General features: G+C 42.2%; 1 long non-coding RNA gene across 1 annotated transcript; it reads right to left on the reverse strand.

Annotated features, from left to right (window-relative positions):
• Nucleotides 1-11,022: 11,022 nt before the first annotated feature.
• Nucleotides 11,023-21,660, reverse strand: LOC140846687 (uncharacterized). The gene is made up of 3 exons (XR_012126060.1): nt 21,242-21,660; nt 17,169-17,340; nt 11,023-12,214 (listed from the first exon to the last, which is right to left on the reverse strand). It is a non-coding gene; the product is annotated as an uncharacterized lncRNA (long non-coding RNA).
• Between the last annotated feature and the right edge of the window lie 6,246 nt (nt 21,661-27,906).

Below are 27,906 nucleotides of genomic sequence, written 5' to 3' on the forward strand. Positions count from 1 at the left end.
TCTTCCCAACGAGCATTTCCACTGAAAGGAATTTCCTGTAGATTGTCAGTTAACACTAAGGAACTTCTGTTCTGTCAGTACCGTGAGTGATTCCAGCTACCCCCGTAATGCCAGGATTCCATTTTGCTTTCATTTTCTCTTGATTATAGCAAGGCTTTCAAATCTAACTGTAATTCAAGAAATTAAAATCTTGTAGCTTCCCACCCTCTGAATAAATTTTCATCATAGCTGCCTTTGATTCCTAAGTCTACTCCATTTCTTGTGACTTTTCACTTCTCTTTGGCTTGAATGATTGATAAATTACCCTAAATGGCCTGCCTAAAGGAATTAGAGATTTATTTTACAAAATGAGAAATATGACTGCAATCAGAAGGCAATAAAAACTTTGAAATCACAGTTTTGAGGCTAGAGTGAGAGCAATTTTTTTAGATTTGCTAAAATCATACCATCTGACTAGTGCTTATAGTAGATATCAAAGGTGAGCTTCAGCATGCTGAATAAAACATTTGGTAGAAATAGTATACAAAGGCACAGTTTTAAGCAGTGAGAAATGAAAGAGATAAGTGTTTCATATAATTTTATACAGAAGATCAAATTAGATATGCTTTAAGACAGATGTAAAAACTTAAAATGGTTCTTCACAGTGTAGCTGCACTGACAATGTTTTGTTTAAAGCAGCTATTTCATGGACTGATGCATGGGGGATTGTTTCCTATTCAGAATAATTCTGTATGATTCTTTATGTAACATATTTCAAACGCGGCCCACATTATTCCTGCCCTTGCTGGACCCGGCTTCAATGTCTGTCAGGGGAAGGCTCAAAACTCAACTTGAAATAATCGATGTGTTTAAAAAAAAACTGCCTTCTCTTCAGTCTCATATTTTTGGTTCTGGACAAGCAAATTAATTTTGGTCCCCACGGGTAAAATTATGAAACTCTCTAAAAATCTTGGAAATGGGGAATTTGTTTATTATAGTGTAAGAAAATTCCAACCTATGAAGAAAAAAACCTAGAAAAATACAAAACAGCAAAAGTCTTAAAATCTACTTTCTAATACATTTAATTGAGAAAAATCTGTGCTGTACACTTACAGTTGCTATTTAAGCAATTAGAAACCTAAAGGACCAGATGTTATAACCTAATTTATAATAGAAGCTTGATAAGTATGAAATAATAGCTCTCTGGCTGGTAAATAAAAGTAGGTCACATTTTTTAGAAATGTAGCCTCATCACTACCAGTCGAAGCCATACATCTCACATTTTTTTTTTTGGTATGAAAAGTGTATTTTCGATTGGAAAATTCAACAAGCAGCCCGGTTTCTCAGTTACAAGATGTTGCGTCAGATCCAAAACCGCCCTTGAGTAGCTGCGTAGCTTCTTCCCGGATGATTGACAGACTCCACCAGAGCGGCGGTCTGTCACCGTGCAAGGAGGTGACCCGGCCTCCAGCCTGTGGCCATGATGAGGCTCCAGCAGCGCCCCCACCCCAATCCCACCCCCTGTCCGGGGCTGCAGCCAGGTCTTCCCGACGGGGCTGCTGCGGGGGCGGCAGGCGAGAGACCCCGGGCTCCTGTCCGCGCCCGGCCGGGCTCCTCAGGCCCTGGGCGCGCCACTCCCTGCCCCGGGTCCCACGGTGCCCCCCACACCCCGGTGCCTCCCAGCCGGAGTGGGTGGCGCGCCCCTGGGCGGAGGGAAGGTGGCCCCGGACCGCTGAGAGGTGGCGGGAGTCCTGCCCCTCGGCCTGGCCTCCGGGGCAAAGCCTGGGGTAGGCGGGCTGGTGGGGGCAGCGCGGGTGCCCACAGGGCCCCCAGCGACTCCGAGGAGAGACGGCTGGCAGGGCCCTGCTCTCGGCCTTCGCTCCGGGGCTCCCCCGCGAGGCCGCCGCTTTCCCGGGGCACCGGCTGCCGGAGCGCGGTCACTGTCTGCAAGGCCTGGTCCGCAGCCGCACGGAGCAAGCTCGCGCTCGGCCTTGTTACGTTGTCTGCGCCCTCTGACTTTTTCCAGCCCTTCGTCCGGGATGTACGAGGCAACCACAACCCAGGGAGCTGACCGTCATTCTGCTCTCCGGGTCCAGGGAGCCCACGCCGCCCATCCGCTTCTCTATCTCCGCACTGTTGCCCTTGTTTTGCATCCACGGTGTTCAGCTGTACTTGGCTGGAGGAACCGACCTCCATCTTCCCAGAACCAGAAGTCTGCCGTGGAATTTTTTAAGATAAATAAAATGCACAGCGACCACAGTGACCGGGCGTGTCAATCAGGGATCAGACCGATTTCCAGGTCCAGCATGTTTCAGCTTTGTGACCGTGCGAGAAACAATGAATCATTAATCACAAGCGCCAGTTTCCTCGTCTCCAGTACATAGATTAGTACTAGGATCTGGAAAATACCATGTAAGTTTGGTTAATATTGGCGTATAAAGCGCAGACTTTTGGTGACGAGAACAGTTCCGGTCCGTGTGAGTGACGGCCGCGTGCGTCCCACGGAGGCCTCTGCGCGTCATGCCGCAGATCACAGGCCGGGACCTGGGTGCTGGGCCGACGGCCGCGGATTCTCCCTGCTTTGTCCACGCCGCACGATTGCCTGACTCCTTGACATTATTAGTGAAGACTGATATTGGGTAAAATCTCCGGTTTTATGTGCATCTGATTAGATAGCCCAACCCTTTGTATTTACTCAACCGTGTATAAAAGAATTATCCATAATTCAATACTAACACTCATACGAAACCACATTAAGCATTTCAGTCTTTTTTTTCTGCTTCTGTGTATAATACCACTAAAAAAGAATCATATCAGATAAGGGGATGTTTATTTTTGCATTTACATTTTTTACTTTTTATCATATTGCAGATATTTTCTTATCATCATATATTCTTTAAAAACCATGATTTTTATGGACTATATCAAGTTCCTTCAAATGGTTATTACACTTTATGTAATCATTCATATGTTAATGGCCAAGAAAGTAGTTACATTTTAATAATAAATGCAAATAATACATCAAGGTTCATTTTTATATGCTTTTCAAATGATCTCTTTAGAATAAGCACTGAGAATCCTTAGAGCAAAGTTCATGAATATTTCTAAAGCCCTTGGTACTTTGACAAGTTTCCCTCCTAGCAACTGCGATCCATTTATGCTTCTCTTGAGTATGACAATTCAAGGCAACTTCGCAACACTGGGTATTAATTGTTAAGATATTTGTTATCATTTTTAAAAAGAAAAACATACCATTTTGTTTTAATTAATATTTTTATTGTAACTTATTTTGAAAATGTCCCCATTCATACTTGTTCGTTTTTAAGTCTTCATTTTTTGCACATTTTCTGTATAAGGGAACTACTTTTTTTATTGATTTGTCCCAATATTTTCATTTATTGAGGATCTGTGTATATTGTCTATCAAATTGATCACAATCATGTTTTCCACTTTATAATGATTTTTAAATTCATGTTTTGGCTTTAAGATTCCATTTCTTCCAGATTATGAGAGTAGAAAACTTGCCCAATAAAATATACAGGAAATAAACTTACTGTGATTTCACCATATAGAGATGAATATCCTTACCTCTTTTTGGTATTTCCTATAATTACTATATATTTTCTGTTTATTTATATTTTGCTGGAAATTTCCATGAGAATCTGGAAGGAAAAAAGTTGGGCCATTTTGCTCACAAAAAAAATTCTCAACCAGACAAATCTCAATACATTGTCTATTTTTAGGAGGGATGATATAGGAGCACAAAAAAGAGCAGAGTAAGACATGCCATAGCCAAAAAGGAATGGATTTTTATTCTTCAAGCACTAGCACCTTTATATAAAAGTGACTGGGATCAACAAAAGAATCATACAGGAGGCCATGCTCTGAGCTGACTACACGGCTCCATGTACCACGGCTGCAGCTGCTGGTACCAGGGGCTGGGGGGAGGAGGGGCAGGCATCCTGTCGTTTCCTGCAGCCTGACCTCCAGGACAGGCTGCAGTCAGGTAAGAACTTGGAAAAAAAATTGCATGATTTAAATGCACTTCCAGCTGATTACTTAAGAAGAGAAGGGGATGCATGCCCTTTCGCTCCATAGTAGGCAGAAACAGAAAAGAGAATCAGGATTTGGGCACACTGCATTCTCATAGGAGTTAATAAAAAAGACTGAGAATTCTAGGTCAGGAAGAGCATAACATAATAAGATCAATTACTTTGAACATAGTAAGATCAATTACTGGTAGGGGTTATGAATCTTATATGAAAGGAAAGTCTTAAATGTAGGGGCTACTACTGACAGAAGACTAATCAGCTCTGTGTGAGATGTATCTGATCTATCTAGACATTCAGGTAACCAAAGATTGGAAAAAAGAAAAAGAATAGAAAATGGAGTGCACAGTGCAGAATTACAACCTTTCTCTCTGCCTCCTTTCCTGGCATTCAAAGTTCACATGAACTCCTCCTGCCAGGGGTCCAGCAGGTGGAGGAGAGAGTAATTCTTGCTGACAGCCAGACCGGGGGCTGCAAGTTGTAAAACTTGTGGACTACAAATAAGAGGTGTGGATAATGCCGACTTCTGGCTGGAGGGCAGTAACCCTGAGAAGCAGGGGATCTGGGGACGTGAAAGGAAGGTGAAAATTCAAAAGCAATGGAGGGTGCTGGGGGGCGGAGAGAAGCAGTCCTGACAGAATCGTTCAGGTCAGAAAATGCCTGTGTGCAGACATCCAGGAGAGTGATCAGGGAAGGTATATAAGCATTTACAGATTACAGACCGGGGTGCTTGTCCACCGCGAAGCTTTTATACCTGAGTTCCTTCACAGATACAACTGGAATCTCACCACGGCACGCCTAAACTAAGCAGATGCCTGAAACTTCTTTGAAATACACGCGTGTAAGTGTTTATGAGTGGGATGGAGGTGGCGGCCTGTGAAGAGGACTGTATGCCCTCCGACCTTGGCCGTCAGTGTCGGGAATAGAGCCCTCTTTCCTGGAGGAAGAGATTGATACAAACACCAGAGATAAAGCCATAGGGTTTCCACTCTAAAGCCTGGCACTGCACACACACAAAAGCACCCCAGAGCCCCAGAGCCCAAGGCAAACGCCGGTCCCTGGTCTATCTTTTTAGTTACACTCTTAAATGAGTAAGTACATTTCGGCAATTCTCAAGGTGCAATGAAATGGGCTGTTTAACTGAGGTAGAGGAAAGATTAGTAAATAAAATACACTTAGATAATGTAAAACACTATTTTCTCATAAACCATAGGATTTTTCTCTATATAGTAGGTCAAATCACATTTGCTTCCATTTCCAATGATTTCTCTTGATTATGGGGAATATTGTCTGTGGCTAGAAAAAGAAAAGTGTGCATTATTTTCCATTCATCACCTTTAGACGTGCCACCCTGGCCTTGCAGAGTAGCTCACTAGCGTCTCCTCTCACCGTATCTCAGAGTTCATGATTTTTCCATCTCGTTCAGCATTTAAATGGACTCATTTCAGTTGCTCAGTTGGTGCTTTCTCGTTTAAACAGTATCTCTCGTCTAATCGAGAGTGCTGTGTCCCTCCTTGAAGTTGGGATCAAACCACCTTGGAATGGAGTGAGGAAGACATGGGGGGCCTCGTGCATTCCCCCCTCCTCCTCCTCTGGCTGGTGCTTCTTTCTTGAAAGCTGTCTCCATCCTGTCTCCGTAAGTGATTCCCTCGCGCTCCTTTCACTCCGATGGGCGGGAACCGCCTTCCTCAGCAGTAGCCTTTGCTCTGCTGTCCCCTCCGGACGTCTATGCAGGAGACCGTATTCGCTTTTATGGCTACTCGGGTTTGTCGCTGGCACCAGGTGAATCAGTCGGGGCTGTGACTGGTCCGTGAGCACTTTCAGCATCACCCCTGGGGGAGCGGATTCCTAGAGCTCACTCCTCCCTGCACGGAGGCGGCGGGCCGAACCCCAGGGGTCTCAGAACGTGCAGACTGAGGCACAGAGTTCCTTTGGCCTCCAGCACTGGGTCTTAGCAACAGCTCTGGGGCAGGAAGAATCCCACTGCCTGTCCAATACCATTCTCTCAAAAGAGTTTAATAATGCTCTGTGCCAGTAAGTGTTGTATTGCCTTTTAAAAGGAACACAGAGTTGCATCACCCAATGCCTTCTTTGATTAGTAGTGGTGTATGGTATGAGCCTCATGCATTTATTCATGTGCTTATTCGGTACATATGTATGTAATTTGTGTTACACTCCAAGAAATTGAAGCAAAACAAAAATAAATGTAAATAAATAAAATTAGAATTATGAAATCAAGAAGCTTAAGTTTTGAAGGGAAAATAAAAAAGAGCTTAATGTGTATAGATGCAGCCCAGTGACGGTTAACTGAGAGAGAGCACACACACCGGGACAGGATCATATGACTTGGGTCTTGATGGAAGGCAGGAATTGGAGCCACAAAAACAGAAAGGATGTAAGATGTTATGAAGACATCATTAGAGCATCTATCACCTCTTCTGAAATATAGTTGATAATAAGGTTTTGCTGTTTTGAATTTTCCTCAGTTCTTATGAAATCTTAAGTCTGTATCTAGATGGATCTGGGCATTCTCGGTTGCTGTATCACTGAATTTTAAGAAAACAATTTCTCTATTCTTCAAGCATAGGTTTGACTGTCTACCATCGTGTGCCTGTCAGAAATAAAAGACACTGTCTTTACCCTCAAGGAAATTACAGTCTAGTGATAGACAGATATGATGAGTGATTTATGCTATTCTATTCAATTTTTCAATTTGATGGGAAGCAGGAACTTTATAACCAACATCATTCTTCTGCGTGTGTCAGAAGGCACCTGCACTTTGCCAACTCTGGGTAACAATAAATACTTTCCTCTCTATGTGAGGGAAAGCACAGGCATATTCCTACTCAAAGCTGCCAGAACCTGAGCAGCCTGTGGCCACTGAGTCCTCAGCAAGAAGGTGCAGCCCACCCCCAACAGCTTGGTGCCCGGGGCAGTTTTAGACAAAGCTCACTGTTGAGACCACAGTTTATCTGATGTGGAATAGACATCCACAACGTGAATAACAAAATTCAATAAGAGTTCTTGATTCTTTTCAATTAAAAAAAGAATATTTATAAGCTTAACAAAAAAGAATAGACTTTTGACTCCATATGCACACATTTAAAATGCTAAATATAAATAATGAAATAAAAATATATATTCTTCAATATGACAATGTGATTAGTCTTAATATTAAGTGAACTTTTATAAACCTATTTTTTTAAACTAAAAAAACACAAAAGGAAAATGGAAGGATCAAGACATCTTTATATAACTGAAAAAAGAAATAGAAATAGTAATTAATCATATAAAAGTTCTATCAATAGCATGTAGAAAGTAAATATCCCAAAGTACTAAGATAAATTATTTCTGATGGTAGGTAGACTCATGGCTGAATTTGTTTTGTTTATAATTCACTATGTTTCCTAAAATTTCTAATTACTTTTATTATTGTAAAATTATTAACATTTCTATTATTAAAAGCTTTAGACAGATTTAAAATACATAGAAAAATCTAATTAATACCCCATATTCCTTGAATTGAAAATTTTCAAGATTTTGCAAAAATTGCTTCATTCACCCTTTATTATCTTTTATTATTTTTTCATTGTTAACATCATTTTAAAGCAAATCCCAGTCATCATGTCATTTTACCTCCTCGGACATCAGCATATACCTCCAAGAGTGAGGAAAATTTTGTGCATAAATTCAATGTCATTTTATACACAATAAAATTAGCAATAATTTCTTTATATTCCTGCCATCAAGCACATAATCTAGTTCTCTAGGTTTTTAAAAAAACTCTTTCATATTTGGTTTGAATCAAGATCCCTAAAAATCCAACTATGCTTTTGGTGTCTGGGTCTCTCCACACGGGACAGATCTCACTGACTTCTTCTAAGGCACCAGTTCGTTTCAGAGACAAAATCTCAGAACCTTTTGGGGGTTCCAACCTTTAGATTCGATCCCATCTCTCATGTTAACCAATTATAATCATTTTCATTCCACTAATCTATTTATCTATGAACAATCCTTAGTTTCTGTGTTTTCCTTTCAGGAGAAATTCCTTGAATCAAGGATTTATTTCTATTTTGTCATTTTCTCTGATATATTTAGAGGAGTAGCATTCCCAATAACATTGAAAAAGAAAGAAAATTCTTTTCCTTTTTATGGAAAAGTGTGTTTTACTTCATGTGGGGGGATCCAGATGGAGAATAGTGATTTGAACTATTTTTCTTGGTAGGTCTGCTCTTCGGCAAAGTTATTCCCATTATGGAGAAAACCAGCATTTCATTTGCTCAGAATTTTGTTTTTAAGAATTTCCTTTTTGTCATTTTTGGCTGACTAAACATTTTTCCTTTCCCAAGACTGACTTGCCCTGCAATAATTTTAGGAAGTATACCTCATGAACTCCATTGCTTTTCTGCCTATTTTCCTCTGTGTCTTTTTTTTCATATTTGTTATCTATGATTAATAAAGGAATCCACAAGGGCTTCCTTGTTAAGGTGCAGAAATGCAAGTAAGTATTAACCTGATTTTGTTCCTGAAGGGATGAACCATTTGCTAAGTATTTTAAAATATTAAACATGCCACTATCTCCATTTCCTATTCCAAAAATGCCTTTATTTAATAAGGACACTGAGCACATTTTTTAAAAGTCTGGTCTTTGGAACATTTTAAAGGGAATATTTTTGTTCTGGGAAAAAAAGAAAAAGCCATGTAAAGACTTTTGCTTTTTCTCCAAGCCCGAGTGAGTAAATCAGCTATGTCACATCTGCAGCCCTTCCAGCTTAGCTACATCTTCTTTCCTTTAGAATTAAATCTGAGCTCCACAAAGATGACAGGGCACAGCGAAGGAGATCCAGTAGATCCCTGTGACCGTCACCGTTCAGTTGCCTGAACATCGTGTGCCCCACCAGAGTGTCCCCCACTTGTATATTTATTTGGTTTTGTATGAACCTGGGTTTGTCCTGGTCAACCTTGCAGGACATAGCAGGTCAACTGCTATGGACATATGTGTAGTTCAATTTTAAAAAATGCAAAATACATAAATACTTGCTTCTGCTGTTTTATTCTGAGGACTGATTTTCACAGAGGACAAAGAAAATATACTAGACCCTCTTTCATCAGATAAATCCTGACCCCCGGCACAGAGGCCGGCAGGTATTGATCAGGCTGCTGGACCAACTTCCCACTTCTTACCTTCAGTTCATGGAGGTTTTTATTTTTACTTTAGTGAATGATTTCAAACAAATGACACTCAAGAGTGAACAGAGAGAGGAGGAATGTTGAATTTAAATTTTCCTCCTCTGTGGATTTAAAGAGCAGATTTGCATTCCTAATCCCAGTTTAGTCACTGCGACGCATCAGGCCAATCCACTTTCTTCCCTGGAATCCCAGCTTCTCTTTCTGTGGCGGGTCCAGCCACAGTCCCATGGTCATCGTGAATCTCTGTTCTGCCCTGGTAGCTTCACGTATGAACCCGAACCACAGATTTTAGGGGACAGATGAGTTTTTGAAAGACAAGAATATTGGAAGTGCCAGACTATAAATTACTGTTTATCAAAAGTTCTATGTTATTAGTAATTTTGAGAAATGTACCTTGTCAAGTCACCTGATTAATGCTATTTCTTTTTTTTTTACCCAGTTTCTCTCCCCAGCATCTTCATAGCACAGCCAGACTTGGATTGCAGATTCCCAAGAGGAAGATCCTGTCTAACTTGCTGTGCCTAGCAACTGACAGAACATGTTATGAAGATAGATTCTCAGTGCATTTGGATGGTGATTAATTTTACTGAGTCTATATTAACATCTCATTCTGATTACATTTTAAAAGGAAAACCTCACTATCAGCATACAGCACAATGAACTCTAATGCCTTGAAAAGAAGACCAAGATATGAAATGTCTTTGAAACTAAAATCTGAATTATCTGAACTGTATTAATTTTGCAGGAAAAACTTTGTATAGGATAAAACCCAAATGCTATTGAATGGACAGCAATTTAAAAACACCTTGAAGATTAGGCTCCTATTAGTATCCAGTTAATGATCCAATAACTTCATCAGGGAAATGTATTTATTTTAGTCTTAATTCATTAAAAATTTTTAAGTTAGATTTGGCTCAAGGCCATTGCACCTTCTGGGGGCTGATACCAGTAATTACACAGCTCTGAAGCGCCCAGCGTGCTGTTAGCATTGTAGGTCTATTTTAAGGTTACAGTTTTAAGTAGAAAGGTGTCCAAAGAACTAACTCACTTATGAAACAAGTAAGGACATGTCATAAAACTATTATCCAAAGTCAATAATGTTAAATGATACTCCAGTGAATTTAGGTACCACTTTTCTGCCAAAATTGCAAAGTGAGTTTTTTTTAAAAGTTTCTTTTTAACCTATTGACCCAATGTATTTTCATTAATGCCATCAAAAGAATAATTTTTGGATTTAACTTGCTACATATAGTCTTCTTAGAGTATGCTTAATTTATATGACCTCCAGAAAATACATCTACCCCAGAAATTTTAAGGATAGGAAGAACTCTATCAGGGGTCTGCACCAGGGGCTTGGGGTCCAGGAGGTATTCTTCATCCTTCAGAGGAAAATGAGCCCAGAGAAAGCCCCACAGCTCTTCCGCAGTCTAAGCCGTACAACATCCCATCAAACACAATTTTATTCGAATTTCAATACAGAGCACATTCCCAAGGAAAACAAATATTTTGCTATTTTGAACTACCTAGAATTGTTCCTTTATTAGTTCAGTTAATTAAGGGGTGGGAAAATATGTAGAATGTTTTAAAGTCATATTCTTAGCAAATCACTTTGCGCATCAAAACCCCTGTGTGCAGAAGCCCCGCTTTCCTTTTGATGCCCGAAGGCTGCCCCCCAAGCACCCTCAGACCCGCCCCCCCGAATCAGTGAGGTGGGCTGCCAGTCCCCAGGAAGGCCGCATTTCCTCTACCGCAGTGCTTCCATTCCAGCCCTTCCTGAGACTGTTCCCTACTCTCTTCCCAGGACTAATCTCTTTCATCTCTCCCAAGATGCCCGTTCCAGTCCTGCCTCCAACCTCAGGGCTTCCTCCACCAGCCTCACTCACAATCCTGAGACCTCACAAGACCCGTTTATTTGCCAGCTGCAACAAAATTCTGTGATAGGACAATCTCATTTTCATTACTTGTATAGCAGCATTAAACTTTGCTTGTTCACAAACTTTTCTGCAAAGAGTCGAGTCAACGCATTAAAATTCCACATCTCCCTTTCATTGCCAAGTGGACTACAGATGAGCGCAGGAAGGGAGCGAAGGGGATGGACGGGCTTCGGAGCCCAGAGCTCACGCTGGGCGGGGCCGTGAAGCTGCCCGTTCGGGTGAGAGCAGGTGTGAGCTTGGATGGCAAGAGGGGCGGCTTCTCCGTTGGGGCTGAGCGCGCACGACTCCTGCGCTTGGGACGACGGCCCATCAAATACTGCAGACGATACGGTTTGGCACAAGACAGGGTGTTTCTTATGGATCAAAATTAGTCACATGTCCAGCGGTCTTAGTGATAAACATGCTTTCACAAATTAGAAAAATAATTTTGAATACCATTCCTTTTGTCAGGAGACATTGGGTGAGAAGGAAAAGAGAGCAGACACGGTGGCCGTGTGAGATTCATTGTGCTCTACACGCACTTCAATTGGCAAGGTCTATCTTTCTTTGTTCTTTTTCCTCATTAGAAGTAAATAAGAGTGAGTATTTCCATAGCTGAATTGGAAGGACAAGGAAGTTATGGAGAAATGACTTCACGTTGAGAGAGATGTTTGCCCGTTAGGTGGGGGCTGCTCCACGATTGGCTCGTTTTGTTTCATGGCTTATTTGTGGTTTGCTCATTTTAATGGAAATGCTACGCATGCCTCCCACACGCAAACAAAAAAACCAGACAGAACTGAGGTGACAATAGAAGACGAACCATAATGAGGACCACTTGTGATTTTTAGAAGTTTTTGTTTTGTAGTTTTTTCATATATATAATAATGGGATACAGAAGAAATGCAAGAAAGAAAAACATACAGTATTAATAAAGGGAGGGAGAGAAATCATGAACTGACCTCATTTCTGAAGGCCTTCCTCACAGCTGCACTTCCATGTGGGCTTTGAGCCCAGCGCCCTTATGTCCCCCGTGGCCGGCTTCACTCAGGGGGGCCTTCTCCTCCTTCCCTTTCTCATGTAGAGCTTGCAAAGACATGAGGGTGCTAGTTAGACAGCAAAAAACTGAAATAAAATAAAGGAATGTTTTATGGGAAAACTGACTTTTCCTTCAGTGATTCTTAGTTTTCACAAAGAAGGCCTAACCGAGCTTGGTGTCATGGCTGTTAATTTTGTGCAAGTCCCTGCATTTCTCAAACTGGGATTCACAACCTATTTTCATGATTTTTAGGTTATATGGTATTTTTTTTAATATTAAGTTTTCATTTCCATAATCCCCTAAAAAACTGTAAACAGAACCTGAAAATAAGCTGGACTATTTCATAACCCTCTTTCCGCTGGACGTTATATCTACCATGACATAAAGAGCAACCTAAAGAAGCTAAATATATTTCATTTTTAATGACATGTCTAAAGGTCATCGAACCAATCCAACTTATAATCCAAATAACGCTCTGTGGAAGTTCTCCTCCCCATTCCTCTGGCCCTGCGCATCCTCACAGCCCAGCCCCTGGCGCTGAGCTCCCCCCGCCAGCCCTCCCCAGGCCGCTGCCCGCACAAGGGGATCTCCCTCGGTCCTCTTTCCACCCCCTTGTCTTTCTCTCCTATTTTTTATTTTTTTCTCAGATAACCAAATATCTCCTTCCTCCTTTTAACACCTCTTGCTCACACCCCCAATCTAACCAAAGCCTCCTTTAGTGTGATTGATAAGCTTTATGACGTGTACAAGAACCAAGAAGAGAAGGGGAAACGTCCAGGTGGTGGGTCATCCAAAGGCGAGGAAGAGAAGAGGCTACGAAAGACCACATACTAGTGATTTCCTGTGTCTGTTACATAAGCATCTTCTGACTTTGGATGGCCAGATAATTTCCATTCTGCATTTGAGTTAGTCTTATTTGTGTTATGTGACCATGTTAATTAAGAACATTTGCATTTAAAATCACATTTTTTAAGTTTTCAAGCAGGGGACTGCAGTTGTTACAGGGTCCATGGTCATTTTTTCAACAGCGCTCACATTTCTACATTTGACAATGCGCATTCTTAATTAAATGTGAGATGAACCCTGTAAGGTTCGGTAAATGACCAGATAAGTTTGCATGGTATGTTTGGGGTAGAAGCATGTGACAATATAGTGGATGAAAAAGTGAGTCCCTGTTGTTACAGGTCATACAATGGAGTATAAAGATCAAACAGATGTAGGACTGGAAGTACAGTGTCCTGTGAGAAGCAGAAATGATCACTGCAGCCGTCCAAGCTGGCTGACTTGGACAAGTAGATCACAGAATTTTATTTTGTTAAGGGGGCCAATTTAATAACACCCTTTCAGTAATATATATCCATTTATTCTTCAACAAACATTTATAAATTCTGTAAACATTTTATTGGAAAAAATGCATGCAGGAAAGCACACACATCTTAATTGGCAGCTTGATAAACAGTCACAAAATGAACATGGTCATCAGTCAAAGAGATCAAGAAACCACAGTGAGATGCTGTATCACACACACCAGGATGTCTACGACAACAACAACGAGAAACCGGAAATCAAGGATGCAGGGAACGTCTGACCCTGATACGCAGGTGGGCGTGCAGAATGGTGCAGTCATTGTAGACAACAGTTTGGCATTTCCTCAAAAAGTCAAATACTGAATTACACCATGTGACTTAGAATTTCTACTCTTAAGTATATTGAAAACAGATATTTGATTGAAAAGAGATAGTCAAGCAAATACTTGTACATGAATATTCATAGCAGCACTATTCATGAAAACCAAAAGATGGGAAAAACTCCAACTGTCCATCACAGACCAATTAGTAAACAAATTGTAGTATACACAAAACATGGAATATTGAACAGCCATAGAAAGGGATGAAGTGCTGTGTGTGCTACAGTGGGAACGAGCCTCACAAACATACCAACTGTCAGAAGCCAGATGCAGACATTTGTTATGATTCCATTTATAGGAAATATTCAGAAGAGGTAAAACCACAGAGGCAGACAGCAGAGTGGTGGTAGGGGAGAATGAGTGTCTGCTTAATGGGAGCAAGGCTTTCTTTAGGGGTAAAAAATGTTTCAAATTTGATAGAAGTGCTGATTACATGGCATACTAATTTCACTGGATTGTATGCTTTAAAGTATTTAATTTTATGTTATATGAATCTTGCTTATTTTTAAAATACATATTTTTTAAAACTATGCTGGATATCATTTTTAGTGTACCAGATTGGAAAAAATTGCAAAAGTTTGATAATGCAGAGTTGACTAATTGTGAGGAAAGACTCACCCTTATACATTGCTATTAGACATGCAAATTAGGACAAATCTTGAAGAGGGCAGTGCCTTTTAATATAGAGATTCCAATTATGTATAATCACAGCATCATGCATAATAAGATAAAGTATAACTTGAATGGCTAAATAAAGTATTGGACAGCCATACAATGTAATGCTGTACAATGTCGCTATAAAAAGAACAAAGAAACTGATGTGGAAATTTTCCAAGACATATTGCTAAGTATGGAGCAACCAAGATTTGGGTGACTTTGATGTGAAAGAAGGGAAATTGGATTTGTGTATGCACCTAGAATTTTCAGCAGAAAAAAGAAGATAGCAAAAACAAGAAGGATGTTTACATTCAGGTCTTCGTTTCCTCCCTCCCTTATGCCCCATTGGTCCATTCCAAGTGGGATTCTCTTTTTTCCCAACCACCACTGAATCCGCTTGCCGAAGACATGTCCGTTCCACCCACACCTCACGGACTTGTCGGGCTGCGCCCTCCACGAGCTCTGTCTCAGCACCTCGGGACCAGACAGCAGCATCTTCCCCTCGGCATCTCCCGCTTCCTCGGTGTCAAGGACTCCGCGCTTTTCTGATCGCTCTGTTTCTGAAACTCCTTCTCACTTGTGTTGGTTGGTTTGTTTTGGCTTCTCCTCCTTGTCCCGGCCTCTAAATAGTCTGTGCCTCAAGACTGAGTCCTAAACCCTCTTCTCTTTCCGTGTGGAATCCTTCCCTAGGACATTTTACCCACCCACTTAAATGAGATTCAAAAATTAATTTACTGTGGATTTCTCATGTCGCCTCTTCACAGGTGTCAGGAAGTATCTGACAATACTTTCAGAGGTTGAGTATTCTGTAAAACTAAATACTCAACATCTACTTTTATCTGTTTACCTTTTTTTGGGGGGGGTGAGAACATTAAGTTCTACTGTCTTAGCAAATTTCAATAATCCTGATACAAAGTTATATCAACTGTAGTCACCATGTTATATATTAGATCCTCAGACCTTATATCTTATAGATGAAAGTTTGTACCCTTTACCAACTTCTCCCCATTTCCCCCACCACCCAGCCTCTGGCAACCACTTTTCTACTCTTCTTCTATTGACATCTATTCTTGGCTACCATATTAATATATCATATTTAGTATGGAACTGTTGATTTTACCCTATGCATTCCTCCATCAATATTTCCCACTTTAGTAAAAGGCACTTAATGTATCTTGGTGCACCAGTCCGAAGCATAGAAATCATCTTATCCAGGGCTACTTCACTCTCAAGTTCTGTCTAATATCCTGTCGAATAGATCTGGGTTCTCTTCTTTCCATGGTCACTCCCTCTACCCAACTCACCTTCATCTCTCCCCTAGGCAAGCACAAAAATGCTGTGACTCTTCCCATTACTCCCTTCCTGGCCTCTTCCAAACCATTCTCCATGAAGCAGCTTGAGTGGATTTTAAAAGTGTGAATCATATCGTACCACTCTCCTGCTCAAAAGATTTTGTTAATTGATGTGACTCTGGGGAGAGGGTGGGGAATCTGTTCCCAGCGTGGGGCAAATTACCTTTGAAACTGCAATCAGTCAAAGGGAGAAATAAAATGGGAGAAACCCATTTATTGCTTAGAAACAGTTGTCCACTTCTTCTCAGTCGGTCTGGTCTCTCCTGACCCATCTGCTAAAAGGGACTCCCCACAACCTCTCCAGTCCAGATAAGCCCTGGTCCCCCTGGTAATTACCTGTTGATACAGAGATGGACTACATCTCTTCCCCCCTTGGAAACACCTACTGATATGGAGATGCACTAAGGCCAGGGTCGAAATTCTGGAAATACTGCAGTTTTACCCACAATTGACTTCCAATTGCATTTAGAATAAAAATTGTATTTCTCATCATCCTACTAAGCACAGTGTGATCTGACCAAGATCTGACCACCTCTCTGGTTACCGATATCTTGATAAACTTGTTTCCAGCCACACCGGCTTCTTTCATTTCTTGGCACCATTGGTACTGTCTTAGCCGCCAACCCTACCTTGGGGGTCAGAGTGTGCCTGCGTGTTTCTTTGCCTGGCTAGCCCTTCCCACTTCACCACTCAACTCAAAGATCTGCTTCCCAGAGAGGTGCCCTCTGGCCATGCCATCTCTGACATAAGGCACTCTCCTTCCCCCAGTATTTCATTTACAATGATTCCAAATTCCATATTTGTCTGTGAATTTTATTTTCGGTCTTCAGTATTGGACTGTAAGTTCCAGGAAGACAGGGTTTTTTACCTTTCCTTCATCATGCCCGTTTACCAATTCTCTAAGGAATACCAATGGATGATGCAGGAGAATGGAAATCAGAGACATGAAAAAATCAGGGTATCCCATGTTTTATTATTTCCACTACCTGTTATTTTCCCATAATATCTTTTAGCTCAATGAATCATTTAGCACTGATCTATTATGTACCTGCCACTCTGTTAGGAGCTGGGGAATCAACGGTGAACAACAGTTTACAGATTTATAAGGCTACTTGTATGTGAACGGAAAATACGAGCCATGCCCGCTGCAGCAGGGGTAGCATCGGCGAGGTATGGAGTCCATGTTCTCACTGCCTTGAAACTGGTGACCCCGAATGTAGCTCCGGGCAGATGCCCTTAACCCGTCTGGTGTGTCTGCGTCCTGCATCCTTTCAGGACCCAGATGCTGTGCAGTGCGGCACTTACCCCTCACCGAGAATCCCCATGGGTGCCCTCCAGTCCACTGCCAGCTGTGTGCGTGCACCACGGTGGACATCCCGGCTGAGCCAAGCCTTCAGATGACTCAGACCCCAGCCACCGTCTCTCTGACAGCAGCTGCAGGCGAGATCCCAAAGTTGAGCCCCACCAACTCAGGGATCTAGAAGAAATAACAATAAATTGTTGTGTAAGCCACTAAGCTTTGAGGTGGTTTGTTATGGAGCAATGGATAACTGGATGTGTATTTCCTTTTACTACAATGTTGCTAGGTCGTGTTTGTTAATGTCAGGACAAGAAAAGAAAAAGGAATGTGACTGATTAGCTGAGGGCCTCTGAGGCTAAAGAAAACACTCAACCAGCTTCCCCCTGCTCTGTGGAAAGTCAGGCTCATTTAATACTTTTGAAGACAGCTCCCATACATCAATCTACCCATCCGCTCATCTATTTATTCTTCCATCCGTGTATCCACCCATCCCCCCAACCAATCCCTTCCCTTAACATTTACTGGGCTTGTAGTCTGGGGCAAGACCTCTGATAGTCAATAAGAATGCAACGTTAATTGAAATAACATTTGCTTTCAAAGAGAATCTGTCTGACTGGAAAAAGCATTTTAAAAAGCTGCAGATGAGGTACGAGGGTTATAAAAGTAGAAGATGGCATTTTGGGTTTTTTGTTTGTTTTCCTTTTTGGTCTTTTGAAAACAGCTATTTTCCCTTAAGTCTCAGATAGTTCTCAACTGGATCAAAATCTCAATCACACTTCTGTATTCTCTCTACCCACTGGAGAACACAAGTCTCCACTGATAATAGTAAATAGGTGGGAATCTACTGAGGAGACGGGTCACTGTGGGGGCTGAGTCTGGAAACAGAAAAGACAGATTATTGAAAAAGAGACTTCGTGCATCATTCTTTTTAGCCACTAATCTCCAAGAAACACCGGCAGAGACAGGAGAACGGAAGTCAGAGAAGCAAGGGAACTGACTGGTTTCCTTTAGAAATAACAGGTGTCCACATCAATTATAGTTTCTAAGTTTTTAATCAACATTTAATTATTCACTTCACTTTATATGCAGAGCTCTTACATATACAGAGCAGCAAATAATAAAGTGGTTCGCTTGGCAGTATTTTGCCCACTTGATCAATGTAGGCTGTATACTATAACTGATAATAATTTGGGGGCCTATTAGATTATTTACAGTATTATCCAGGCAAATCCTCATTTCCCATATATTCTCATCATGGTCCAGTGACACTGAGGGTAACTTAGTGTTTTGATCTGATTATAAATATCTTCACATTTTATTTTTTGTGCCTCTTCTATTTGCCTAGAGGTTTTTCTACAAATATGTTTGTCATTGGTAGTCAGGCCATGCTGCATTCGGTTAACCATAAAAAATTCATGTTTCTCAAGTTCACTTCAAAAGCATTACCTGATCTGTCAAAACACTTTTTAAAATTTCAAACGCCCTTCCATGTGGCCTTATTCTGTGCTGTGCTGCTGTGTGACCCTCCTCTTCAGAGGAGAAGGCGGAGAGAGACTCCTGGGGCTCACACAGCAGGGCACGCTGATGCGCGGATGGGCAGCGGACACTCCCAAGCCGGCAGTGATCCAACCTTTTCTGTTTGTTAATTTTGTAAATGCACATTCAGAAGAGCTGGGGGGAAAACATGTTTCTCAGAACTGAACTAAAATCAATATCTATGATTTTTAAGTTGTTTAAGATAAAACTAGCAAGATTCACCCCACATTGTTAACACTATTAATTTTCAGGTGTCCATTAATTAGTAAGGTCCTCCCCCAGCTAGGCGCACAGGCACTGAGTCTCGGTCATGATGCGTCCTTTCATAGGCAACCTATATCTGGAGAAGAATAAGGCCCAAGGAATTAATAAGGAACTGCTGAACTGTCATGGCAAACCAGAGCCACTGCAGTTTAGTATATGCCACTCAACTTGATTCACAGTTTGAAAAACTACACCACATGGCTGGTAAGGCCACTTGTTTCCTATCCCAGCAGGGCTGGTGAGCTCTGCTCAGGTTCCTGGTGTCAGGGGTTCCCAGCCACCCAACCCCACTCCTTTCCAACCTGCTAGGAAGTCAGCGAAGTAAGGAATGCCCTTGGCCTGCCTCGGTGCACCTTCCTCTTACAGGAGAGAATCAGATCTCACGAGGAGGCCGTCCTCCCAGTGATTCTGTGACTACGATGACTTGTGCGAGGGTTTCTGATCCTGGTCAGGTGAATGCACACCTTACTTCTATATCAATATTAAACAAAAGTGTGTGATTATGTCACTGCCACCGCTGAGCTGGTGCTGTAGCTGGAAAGCAATACAGACCCACTGCTGCCCTCCTGGACCAGTCACTTGGGAGACAGATGTGACGGAGGGAAGTTCAGGGACCTCAGCCCCAACGTAGGACCTTTGCATAAGGTGACTTCAACACCAAGCCTTCTAAGTTCCCTTTGCAACATCCTGTTTCAACAAAGGACTTAACATCTGATCTCTTGCCTTATTAGGAAAACAAAGGTGAGTCCTAGAGTACAGATTGAAAGAAAATTTAATACCAAGCAACCTATAATAAACATTAAGTCAGCTATGGAATATGGAGCTAACTTCGGCAGGTCCTGCTCCCAAATCCCAACCCCCGGTTGGCCCACATTTCCGTCACCTGGCCGGGGAGGAGAGGAATACCCCTGAGGGGTCTTAGAGGTGAGCTCCCCACAGCTTCACAACAAGGTTTCCCACTCCAGTGGGGATCCTGGGTAAACGCTGGTGTCTGACGCCTGGCACTTCATGGGAAAGAATTTTCCCTTAGAGTCCCTTTTTCTATGAGCACAGCCGCCTGCTCTTCTCGATTCTCCCAAGACAAGGAGGAACATAGGCCTTAGGCAGAGTCCGCCCCGGGGGTGTCCTGTGCCTCCCGATGACTTTCTGTCCCCTTTCCTGTAAATACTGTGAGCCTACACCAGCCAGGGCTGCCTGCTCTTTAGGGGATTTAAATTAAGTCCCTGCAAGTCTCCATCCCACTCTCTGAGGGATGCCAGTGACACAGAGGCACTGGCCACCCTTCTGGCTGAGAACAGCCGATTTCCTTGAGTTCTTGATTTCACTCAGTTTTCAACTCCTACTGCTGTTGAACCATCTCCATCCCTCCCCAACACCCCCCCACAATTTTTATGCTTGCTCCTTCTCTGTGATCCCCCCCAAGATGACTTCATTTGTATTCATTCGTATGTGTAGTAGATTTCATTAAACTCTTTGAAGTAGATGAGCTTTTAAAAATATTTAAAATATTGGCCTTGAAGCCTTTCACTATCTCTCTGCCCATTTCCCGCTAGGTCGTGCAGCAGTCATTGTGACGCAGAATGCCAGGGCCCCTCACGTGACTCCGGGAACACACAGCTCCCCCTGCCCGGCCCCCCAGGCTGGCAGCACGTGCCCCTCCAGATGGGGGTCTGAGAGCACAGAACACCTGCCCAGAGCTATGCCTCTTTATCCTTTATTAACCCATCTTTGCTACAGGATGAATGAGAAAGATCTTCTAGAATTTTCCACTCAAAGGAACTGTGCTGCTCTCCGAAGGAAGACGGTGGTGACTAAAATCCATACCGGGTTTTGAGTAAGTTTTCCTGTTATTGCAAAAAAAGTTAGGTACCTCCTCCTCCTGCACAGAACCCACCAGGACGCTGTGCTGTTATTATCTGTTCAATCCTATGTGTCCCCCACTAGGCTGAGATGTCCGTGAGCAGAGAAACCCTGTGTTTTCTCAGTTTTTGTGACCCCTGGCGTTGCCTAGAAGTAGCTACTCAACAAGTGCATAGTCTCAGCGCCTGAGCGAATAGCCTCTTGCCTCTGACAATGAGACCGTGGTTTTCCAAATCTTCTGTATATACAATATACATATGGGGCAATATGTACACAATTACACTGTAACACACTTATATACAATAAATTTCATGACATACAATAAGTTATAACTTATGTAATGTAATTATATACAATTATGACAACATATACATTATACAATAATACAATATATAGATTATGACCAAGTGATCATTACCTTATTGAGGTTCCTCATTCTAAAGCTGAGGACATGGTGGCCAGAGAAGGGCGGGGCTTGGTTCAGTCTTCCCGGCGGCGGCGGCTGCGTGTGCTGGGGACACCGCGCTCTCTCTCGGTCCCTTGTCCTCGTGTTACCACAGTGGCATCTAAGGAGTCTGACATCCTGCGTCTCTGAGCCATGGAGGAAGCCAGCGCACAGCTTCCCAGGGGCAGGTGCTGATGGCTTCCGGACCCCTTCACGGTCAATGTGGGGTATGAAGCAGGCTTGCCACTCCCGGTAGCCTGAGATGTCTTTTCAAGTTCAGAAAAACAACAGGAGGAAGCCATTCTTGCACTCCAGCTTCCCACGGGCATCTCAGGTCTTCAAAGTCCCTCCTTGGTCCCAGGGATACTTCAGTCCCATGGAGGAAAGTCCGGTCGTTTCCTCTGGGCTGGAGAATTGAGACAGAAGAACCACGAGTGAAATTCGTTTCAGAGTATAAGAATTAGCCACGCAATAGTGCTTCTTGCTCATTTGATCTGAGGATGTATCTTCCAGGAAGCACTTTCATTGCACAAAGCAGATGAGAACAGCTGGAAAAGGGCTGGTTGTCCACAAGACTTGAAAAATCTCCCTGAACACGACAACTAGACCTTTCACTTCCACTGTGCCCCTTTCTTCGCCCTGAAAGATTTTCTGCATCCTCTCTGTCTCTTTGGCCTCACTCCCAGCCTCTCCTTCATTCATACCCTGCGTGCAAGCTGCAGATAATGGTCGGCATGTATTATGAGAAGTGCAATATATCAAAAACTGCCTCCACTCAAAATTTGCTCCATGACTTTCTGGCTATGTGACCTTGTAGCTGTGTGACCTTTTCGGCTGTGTTGATTCTGGTGTTCTGTTATTCCCCCGTTTGAAAAGGAAGGAGAAAGATAAATAGAATTACTTGAGTTATTTATTATGTGTAAAGCATTTGCCTAGCACATAATTATTGATCAATAAATGTCATCTAAAGTTGACAACGCTTTATGTGCAATTCCAAAATGACGAGTTTGAACTGTCAGTTTTTATATAGTTCTTTTGTAACAAACCCTTACCTGGCCTGAACTCCTGGCAGCAAGCCCACCTTGAGCTGATAAGAGAGCATATCTAGTCTGTGTTTGTTCCATTTAGTACAAACCATGGTTTTACTGTATCTATTAATTAATTAGTTTGAAGCAGACCACACTGGCTGTTACAGAGAACATTATAACTCTATATTGTGTTTCTCAAATCTAAAAAGACCTGAATTCTGAAACCCACTGGGACCCAAGAGGTTCGTATAAGACGCCATGGGCCTGGGTTATAGTTATTCCAGGACAAGCCTCCAGATAAGCTCTGAATGCTTCATTCCCTGCTGCCTCCCTGCTAAAGCCCCGGTGTGACCCCCACCCGCCCCTCGTCCTGCCCTGTTGGAGACGTGGCTCTGGTGGGCACAGCCCTGGCAACTCCCTTACTAGTCCAGACATTTAGCCTTGTCTCCTTTTTGTTCCCCACAGCTCTCAAGACCGTACTCTATACGATTTTCTTTGCTATATTTTGTAAAATGTGTTATGAGAAAAATTAAGCAGACTTCAGTGAACATACACATTTGTCCCTTAGAAATAACACTATTTACTTGATGAAAGTAAACATGGAATTAAAAAAAAAATCTGCTTTAAACTTACATGGAGAGGCTAAACGTTTTTGATGACCAAATGAACTACATAATAAATAGACACGCTTTTTTCTTTGTGGTTTGAAAAAATAAATTACGTCATTAAGAAATGTGTCCTGACAGTTCTTGCAATATAATTTCATGAAAACACCAGCACCAGTAAAAGAGCAGGCTCTCCCTGCCGAAGGGGACACCGCGTCCGCCGAGCACTGACCCGCCGCAGGGGTTCCCACCACCCGCTGCCCGGAGAGCCAGAGGCCAATACTTCCAGCAGGTATCAGAGGGCATTTTGGAACTTCATGGATCTAAAAAGTCATTATGCACTATAATCTTTAAGATTTTATGTCAGTGCATTTTGAGAATTTGTTCTTTTATTGTTTTTTTACAGCATTTATTTTTTCCTATTCCGAAATGTCTGTTGTAGAAAAAGTAGCAAGTATCTCTAAACACAAAAGAAGAAAATAAAAGTTGCTGATAATCTCGCTATCCAGAAATGATCGTATTTACATATTTATGATACTATTCACCTGTGCATGCATATGTAAATGATGCCTGTGCGTGCTTGTGTATCACGGACCTGCACGTTTTAGCGACGGGGAAATGATTCTATCATACCGCAAAGGAAGCGATTGTAATATAGAATCTCTAAATACAATTAGATGTGGTCTGAAGGAGAAAAATTAGTCACAAATTACAACTTACTATTTGTATATAATTACAAATTATGGTTTTCTATGACAAAAATAAACCAGGGGCTAAAATATAGTGAAGTGGAGGCAGGGGACAGAGTCCTTAGGGGAAGGGTCTCTGAGGAGAAAAATTTTAAAAAGCAGCGTGTCTAGAACACCAGGCCAACTAAGGAGTGAAACAAGATGATGAAAGTGGAGATCTTGACGGAAGTAGGTCACAGCGTGTTCTGGAGTCCACGGCAAAGCTGTCAGTTTACCGTGATAACAGTGGGCAAAACAGCTCACTGCCAGGAGACTGATGTGATTTGTCGAAATCTAGTTTCAGCCTCCACACTAGTGACATTTTGGGTGGTAGTCCTGTGATTTGGTGGCTGTCCTGTGCACGGCGGGATGTTCAGCACCACCTTGTCCTCTGTCTCACAGCACTAGTGACATCCGCCCCAGGTGTGACATCCAGGAGTGTCCCCAGACAGAGCCACACGCCCCAAGAGTTAAGAGCAGGATTGTTGTGCTTCACAACTAGTCTGGATGGCTAAACATTACCCTGGCTTCTAGGTGGCATATAGATGTGCTTCGTCTCATGGAGCACATCCCGATCACAGCAGGCAGCCCTCCTGTCACCACGAGGAAGCCAGCCCTCGCGTGACATTAGCCAGGCGGTTCAGAGCGAAGAAAGTGCCTGGCTGCATCATGCGTCAGTGAACTGCTCAACCTACAACCTGAATCTGGCATTGTAAGTTTTACTATTATGTGATAAAATACATTAAAATGGTGGAGTAGATGGTAGTTATGAGAGCGCTGGTCGAAGTGTGAAATGGAGCGGTGGTGCACTCCAGTGAGGGGGCAGCTGGCAGGCCGTACAGCAGAGGGCAGCACCTTGGAGCTGTGGCCACAGAGAAGCCGCGACAGTCAAGATTTTTTGGAGCTGGAATAGACACGACTTGAACTTACACCTCAGTCCAACTATAACTTCATTCCTTTGCTCCATTTAACAGCAGAACTTCCCCCAAGGGTTGTCCATTTTCCAGAAAAGAGGGGAAAAAATATGTATAGTGAGTGTATTATCTTGGCATATGACCAAGGTTACTGGCACAAAATGGACTGTTCAGTAAATGCTAGAACAAATGGCATTCTGAATAGGTTTTCAAGATAGATGTCCTATACCACACCATTAAAAAATAACATCCAGATTGATGAAAGACATAAATATGGAAATAAGCCTTTAAAACTATAAGAAATCACACAGGAGAAACTTTTCATGATATTACAATACAAAGGGATTTTTAAGGATGATATAAAATCAAATATGACAAAAGAAAAAATAACTTAAATGTATGATCACAGAAAAAAATGTTTTCTCTTATGAAAATCTCCATCAACCAAGTGTAAAGGCATGGTAGTCCACAAAAATACTTTTCTAATACACGTAACAGATTTATAGACAGAGTATATGAAGACTTTTGGTGGAGGTGCCACCAGTGCCACACCCCAACTATGAGATGCTCTTCAACTTCCCTGTTAATTCGGGGAACATAAGATGGAGCAAAAGCGGTCCACTTGGTCCCCAAGAAGCACATTCGCAGAATACATTACATTCACAGAGAATAATCCCAACATTTCCATTCTGTTAAGCATGTGGCCCACAAGAATTCTAACAGTTTCCAGTGAGAAAACTAGGACACCTGTTGTACAGAGTGACTGTAAATACCCAGTAAGAGTTAAAATATGCGGATTGTAAAGCATCAACAGTCTGGCTTCTGGGCATCTGTACCTCCGAGAAACTCTGTGAGCCTGTATCATGGGACATTGCAACAGTGTTTTTAAAAACAAAAACAAAATCTCAATACTCACAGAATGGAAAGATCTAAGGTAGTTGAAGTGGCCCAGCTGTACCCATGTACCAACAGGCAGGAACGGAGGAGCCGCAACGCCAGCTGCTGGAAGTCCTCTCCTGTGGACCAGCTGCACGCCCGGCTCTGGGGCTCGCGTTTAGGCGTTTCTGTTGCAGGGCCACCTCCGCGTGGAATTGCTGGTCTAGAGGTACGATGTGTTTCACTTCAGCACGTTACGTTAGCTTCAATGGTTTCTAAAGTGATTAGGCCAATTTACACCCTCTCGAGTAGTGGAACACCCAGAAATAATCCAAGTGTCATCAGCAAGAATTGTAGTGCATTTGTGAAGTAAAGTGCTAGTGGGCAATGAAAAGCAAAGAACCGAAGGGACAGAGAAATCATCCAAACGTAATGCTGAGCGAAAAAGCTTGACATGAGAGACTCTATTTTATGATTCCCTTTATTTAGAGTAAAAACAATAACACATCTAATATGTGGTGACAGAACCCAGAATAGTGTTTATTTAGGGGAACTTTGAACGAGGACCCCAGAGCCCTATGCCAGGAAGGCTGCATACGGTGGTCAGCCCAAGGCCCCAGGGACGTTTGTTTGACAAAAATTCATCCAACCTCACGCTTAATATTGGTGTACTTTATGTATGTTTTGAGTCAACCAAAAAATTTAAAATGTAATGTTAACTTAAAAGAGTAAGATACAGAATGATTGATAGAATGTGCCAAGATAAATGTAAAATTTTCAATGGTAAAAAAAACAACACTATATTTTATGGCTCTCTCCATACACACACACACACACACATGCATATGCACAATTATGTACTTTATACTGATTTCTTTATGTATCTATGTACAGAAATGGTCCAGGGAGGGAAGTCAGAGTCTGAGCCTGGGAAACGGAAACTAAAGGGCTAATGAGCATCTCCTCGTGGGGAGAGCTGGGTGGGCAGACACGGCGCGCAGAAGAGGGCTGGGCGCTGCGTGATGCCCGCCGTCAGCCGCTGTCCACTGTGCAGGGGCAGCATTTCTGCAAGAAGTGTGATGAGGCTTCTGGAAACAGAACTTTGAGACTGTCACCTACTTTGCCACCTGCCACATCATCAAGTTCAGTGAATTGACAGTTTCTACTCTCCTCAAATATGTCCCATGTGTATAGACATACGTGTGTGTATCCTCTGTGCCTGTGGATATGTGTGTGTGTATGTATGTATGTATGCACAGTCTCTGTGTTAGTGTGCATATCTGTTCTCTGAAACTTATCTCTTGTTGCAGGCATGAATATAATTAAATGAAAGAAATGTGCTATATTCACGAGCCTTAAAATGGAATGACTAAATGTCTTAAGTTGAAGTTTAATCTTGAATCATGCAGAGCAACATCATTACCCTTTTCTCCATAGAAATGTGCTGTTAGAGTAAAATTTTTAATTATTCAATTTTAATTGTTAATTATAAGCTTCAGGATTCACTTTTATTCTATAAATCACAGATGAGACAGTCAGCATGGAGGACTAGTTTGGGTCAGTCACGATGCAGATGAATGTTACTGAGCTGGTTATTTACCTATGAGTTTAACTGAAAGCACAATGAAGTGGCTTTTTTTAGCCAAAATCATTTTGACACTTGGTGCTTTATATTTATTACCACCAACAAGGTCAGAGATCTCAGACGCACACTCGTTTTAAAAATAAAAATGGAAAACATGAAAGCTGAGGCCTTTGTGATTCAAAGATAAGTCTGAATATTGACTTCTGTTCATTAGAAATATCTCCCAGGAAGTAAAAGCTTCCACAATGTGTGATCATTTACCTAACCCCCAGCTCACCACTCTCTTTCAGCCAGATATATCTTTTCTGATACTGGATAATTCAAACACTTGCTTTAAAAAAAATCATACTACTATTTATTGAAACATACCACATGCCTGATACTTCCCTGGGGATAAGTTGTGATTCATGAGGTGTGTCTGTCCTCTTCAAGTTTCTGTCCTTTAGGGAGACCACAAATAAGTATGCAAACGGTGAATCGCCTTAGTGATACTTGCCCTGCAGGGCAAGGACTACCTGCACTGAGGGGGTGGGACAAGCCCTGTCGTAGGGGAGGCTGTCTCACCGCCCACCAAACACACTCTCAGTGCTGACAAAGCGGCCACCGCCCCTCTGCCAATCGGCCCTGAGAGGTCAACCTGGTTCAATGGAATTGATGTGCTTCGTGAATCATGTTCATAAACATATTTTCGTCTTTTCATTGTACTTCTCTAAATCTAATTTAAAGAGCTCTGGCCAACCATTAGAGAAAGAAAAAGAACTTAAGCCAAAAAATAAATAATACAGAAATAAGTTCTTAATATACACAGCATGATATTGATGTTTTGATACTTGAGATGTACTAGGTGGGAATGTGATCTACAGAATCCAAAGTTGCTCAAATAATTCACTGGTGGGGTTTTT

The sequence above is a fragment of the Manis javanica genome, chromosome 16 (assembly GCF_040802235.1).
Source record: "Manis javanica isolate MJ-LG chromosome 16, MJ_LKY, whole genome shotgun sequence".
In the NCBI taxonomy this organism is placed as follows: Eukaryota; Metazoa; Chordata; class Mammalia; order Pholidota; family Manidae; genus Manis; species Manis javanica.